Genomic DNA, 5,285 nt, shown 5'->3' with positions numbered 1-5,285 from the left:
GGGGGGGGGGGGGAGGGAGGGAGGGAGGGACTATAAAACAGCCATCAGCCAAGCTGGTCAGGTTGGCCACCTTGGTGGAAATCTAACAAGAGATGAGCCCTCCGGATGTACCAAAAGTGGTGATTTTACAACCATTCTGCACCTCTTAGTGAACAGGATGTAATTAACAGAGAAAGGCAGCCATGCAAAGGGGTGCGATGTGAGGAGGTGTTTGATCAGGGTGTGTGCTCTCATGAGCAGAGGAGAAGGAGATTTGAAATGAATGCTATGAATGCAACAAATTTGGACAATCCTTCAGACAAAAATCTCACTTCCTTGGGCACCAGAGGACTCCTACTGGAGAGAGACTTTATCCCTGTAATGACAATGACCGCGGAAAATCCTTCTCTAAGGACTACATCCTGATTGTGCATCGAAGAATCCATACAGAGAGAATCCTTATAAATGCAATAATTGTGGGAAAGCCTTCAGTGCCAGCTCTTGGCTTTATCAAGTATAAGAGGACCCACACAGGAGAGAAGCCTCACGAGTGCAACCAGTGTGGGAAGTCTTTCAACCACCACTCTTCCCTTGTTTTGCATCACAGAATCCATACTGGAGAAGAAACATATAGATGTAGAGTGAGAAAAATCCTTCCCCGATGTTTCCCACCTTATTGTCTATCTGAGAATTCACATAGGAGAGAAGTCCTATGTATGTACAGAGTGTGGAAAGGCCTTTATTTAATATCTCATGCTTTATTAAACAGAGAAGTCAAACCAGAGAGAGATCCTATGGATGTGGAAAATCCTTCAACTGCAATGGTCACCTCATTGTGCATTAAAAAAAAATCACTCTGGGGCACCTGGCTGGCTCAGTTGTGAGAGCATGCAACTCTTGATCTTGGGTTTTAAGTTTGAGCCCCATGTTGGGTGTAGAGATTACTTAAAATCTTAAATCATTCTGGAGAGAAACACTATGAGTGTAAAGAGTGTGGGAAAACTTGCATTGAGAGCTCTTAGCCTCATTTGGTACCAGAGAATTCATTTTAGTGAGAAACCGTATGGCTGTAACCAGTGTCAAAAACTTCAGGAATATCACTGGTCTAATTCGGCATGAGAGGACTCATACTGGTGAGAAACCTTATGAGAATAATCAGTGTGGCAAAGCCTCTGGGACAGCTGATGTCTGTCCAAGCACTAGAAGATACATTCTCAGGAGACCTTGTACCAGTGGGTTTCAAGTGTGGGAAAAGTTTCCAGAATAGCTCTGCTTTTCTTTTTTTTAAAGATTTTATTTATTTATTTGGTAGAGAGAGACAGTAAGAGAGGGAACACAAGCAGAGGGAGTGGCAGAGGGAGAAGCAGGCTTCCTGCAGAGCAGGGAGCCCGATGCGGGGCTCGATCCCAGGACCCTGGGGTCATGACCTGAGCCGAAGTCAGACGCTTAACAACTGAGCCACCCGGGTGCCCCTAGCTCTGCTTTTATTAGACACCAGAGGTAGCATACTAGAGAGACACCTATGGGGATTCAGTGAATGTGACAGTGGCTCTGTCAGACTCTCTTTGCTTAGTGTCAGAGACTTCGTATTGAAGAGTTCTTTGAAAATAATGGATTTTATCCTTTGCTCCTTGTAACAAAGTTTTTAGAGATTGTGTCTGTATAAGAAATTGGGAGAATTTTTTATTTTTAATTAACATATAATGTATTATTTGTTTCAGGGGTATAGGCCTGTGATTCATCAGTCTTACACAACACCCAGCACTCACCGCAACACATACCCTCCCCAGTGTCCATCACCCAGCCACCCCATCCTCCCCCCTCCCTTCCAGCAACCCTCAGTTGTTTCCTAAGATTAAGAGTCTCTTATGGTTTGTCTCCCTCTCAGCTTTCATCTTGTTTCATTTTTTCCTCTCTTCCAAACTGGGAGAATTCTTTTGCTATGTTTCCTTTTAAGTTGGAATTCTTGCCTTTCCTTGTATCAGAAGATTGGGCTAATGTAACAAGTTTGAGGTTTTGGTAAGAACTCTTGCAAAAAACTCTTGAGTAAAAAGAATGAGTTTTTGGACTAGCCAATATACAGTGATGATATTGAAAAGTACTTTAAATTGATGCTAACCTTTATGTTATCAGCTCATACCTGAGACAGACAGCAAACATACTTTAGGTGGGAAAGCTTCCAGTTGGAGATCTGATCTTCCAGAGTAGCACTGTCTGATAGAAATACAATGTGAACCACATATATACGTTCACTTTTTTTTAGTGGCTACATTTTTGTAAAGATTTTTATTTATTGAGAGAGAGCATGAGTGGGAGGAGGGGCAGAGGGAGAGGGAGAAGCATACTCCCCACTGAGCAGGGAGCCCGATTCGGGACTTGATCCCAGGACCCCAGGACCATGACCTGAGCCGAAGGCAGATGCCCAACTGGTTGACTGAGCCACCCAGGCGCCCCATTGGCCACATTTTTATTTTATTTTATTTTTTTTAAGATTTTATTCATCCACTTGACATTTTTAAAAAGTAAAAATTATAGGTGAAATTAATGTCAATAGCATATTATTCTACCCACCTATATCTCAAATACTATCATTTAAACATATGGTGCTGCTACATTTTAGATTCTCTATAACTGCACATCTGGTGATTACTTCATTTGGGCAGCACAACTAGTGTGTCAGAGAATGAGTTCTGGAGAAACCCCCCTTATAGGACATTTGTCCCATTACAAATCCACAATCAAGTTTTTTTTTTTTTAAGATTTTATTTATTTATTTGACAGAGAGAAAGAGACAGTGAGAGAGGGAACATAAGCGGGGGTGGAGGGGGTGGGAGAGGGAGAGGCAGGCTTCCTGCGGAGCAATTGAGCCTGATGCGGGGCTTGATCCCAGGACCCTGGGATCATGACCTGAGCCGAAGGCCTACGCTTAACGACTGAGCCACCCGGGCACCCCTCACAATCCAAGTTTTTAACACAACTGTAGAAAAAGTATGTGCCTGGAAGTTAGTCCTGACACCGAATCTGAAAGAGTCACTATATTTAATTTATTTTAATATACATGTTCTTTTCACATTTTGACATCTCAGATATCAGGGTAATCGATGGCATGATATATTTTAATTGGCAGCCTTTTTTTTCTTAGTAGCATATAAGATGTTCGTCTTACCATTAATTGGTTCTCTGATTTGATAACAGTAATATCAGAAAGAAGAAGAACTGACTAGTGACATTTATCCATTTGAAGAAAGACTAGAACTTTTTTCAAGGAAATGGCTGTTACTGCAATAACATATTTGTGGGAGCAAAAGACAGCAACAAGGTCCCCCTTCCACACTACTGGATATTAAATGTCATCTGAATTCTTTCTTGTCGCCTGTATGAGCTGTAATTCTATTTTATTGTAAGATTGAAAATTCCTATAATGTGGAGGGAACCAATATGCAAAAGTATGCATAGGCTCTTAATAGCTGGTTAAATGGAGAAATTTCTGCCTTCATAGGGCTTCCATTCTAGCTTACATATTGAAATACCCTTAATGTGCAGTATTGTGTGTATGCATGTATGCACTTTGGGCATTTTATTTATAAAAGAAAACACTGCCTGACAGTAAATAGGTATTCATTTAAGTAGTAAATCCTTGGCTGCTCAGAAGGCCTGTACACGAAACCCAGTTATTAAAGAAAAATTGCATGAAATTGCATGAAACCATTGCACCAGGCCCATGTGAGTATTAGTGTCATGGGTAAGAGTGCATCTTTTTAGCAGGAGGGGGAGACTGAAGGGGGGAAATCGGAGGGCAAGGCGAACCATGAGAGACAATGGACTCTGAGAAACAAACTGAGAGTTCTAGAGGGGAGGGGGGGTGGGGGGATGGGTTAGCCCAGTAGTCGGTGTTAAGGAGGGCACGTTCTGCACGGAGCACTAGGTGTTATGCACAATGAATCATGGAACACTACATCAGAAACTAATGATGTAATGTATGGCGATTAACATAACAATAAAAAATTTAAAGGGAAAAAAAGAGTACATCTTTTGACTTCAGTCAGACTTGGGTTTCTCATGGGTTTACATCTCAATAGCTGTGTGATCTTAGGTGAATTATTGAACTTCTCTGTTCCTTCCTTGTTTTTAAAATGTGGACAAGCCCTACCTCATTAGGATTAAGAGAAGTGAGGTGTGGAGAGTGCCTGTGTTCAGTGTGTAATTACTGGTGTAATTACAGCAGTAATGGTGTTCAGCGTGTCTCAGTTGCTCCCGGCCCTGTTGTTGCTATTAGCACTGCTGCTCTTGTTGTTGATGATGTTTTGTTGTTGTTGTTGCTTTTGCTGTTGCTGTGAATGGTGATGACACTGATGTTACTCTCCTCTGACTCAGGAGACTGAAAGACAAGGGACACCAGCAGGCTCCAAAACTACTCTATCACAGGTAGTTCATAGATGGCATTGCTTCCTCACGCTAGTGTAAATGATTGGCTGAAGGCCTCCTAAGGTGGGCAGAGTTGAAGAAGCCGGCTGGGGGAGCGCAGGAGGACAAGAGGGTTAGAATCTCCAGGATGTCGGTGATGGTAGCTGGGGTGTGTATGAATACCTGACCCAAGTGGAGGCGGGCTCTAGGCACCAAGAAGACGAGGTCTTGGTAGGTTGGCCATTGAGTATGTGTGCCCCAGAATAATGGCATATATTGGGATGAGAAGGAAGATGTTGCCCAGTGTTCATTCCATTGTGGTGCATCTCCATCCCACAGAGCCTGGAAAAGAACCTAGTCCTGTTTGGATAATTCCATGCTCATAAATTCAACAAGTTAGGTAAAGTGGCCCAATTTCTTGACAGTGAACTCACTCTACAAGTAAATAGGCCTATATCTATTGAAGTACTTGGGTTTTTTAAAAAGATTTTATTTATTTTGAGAGAGAGCAGGTGAGCATGAGCAAGGAGAAGGGGCAGAGAGAGAGGGAGAAGCAGACTCCCCTGCTGAGCAAGAAACCCAATGCAGGGCTCGATCCCAGGACCCCAGGATCATGTCCTGAGCCAAAGGCAGATGCTTAACTGACTGAGCCACTCAGGCACCCTGAAGTAGGTGATTTATTTATTTTTTTTTTCAAAACATACTCAAGGCCCTGATAGTTTTGTTGAATTCTATCCAACACTTCAGGAAGAAATGATGCCACTTCCACACTTTGAGAAAATAATAGGAGGAAACACCTCCTGATTGATTTTATAAGGTCAGCATTACCTGGATACTAAAACCAGACAATGACAAGAGAACTACAGAGTGATAGCCTTCATGAATATAAACACAAATATTCT

At 42.4% G+C, this 5,285-nt stretch overlaps 1 pseudogene; it reads left to right on the top strand.

Moving 5' to 3' along the window:
- The first annotated feature begins 266 nt into the window (after positions 1–266).
- Positions 267–1,572, top strand: LOC141371777 (uncharacterized; annotated as a pseudogene).
- Positions 1,573–5,285: the final 3,713 nt, after the last annotated feature.

The sequence above is a fragment of the Callorhinus ursinus genome, unplaced genomic scaffold, assembly GCF_003265705.2.
Source record: "Callorhinus ursinus isolate GAN/ISIS: 27379988/994484 unplaced genomic scaffold, GSC_fseal_2.0 scaffold100, whole genome shotgun sequence".
Lineage (NCBI taxonomy): Eukaryota > Metazoa > Chordata > Mammalia > Carnivora > Otariidae > Callorhinus > Callorhinus ursinus.
The sequence above is the reverse complement of the archived record's forward strand: the minus strand, read 5'-3'. Positions and strand labels throughout refer to the sequence as shown.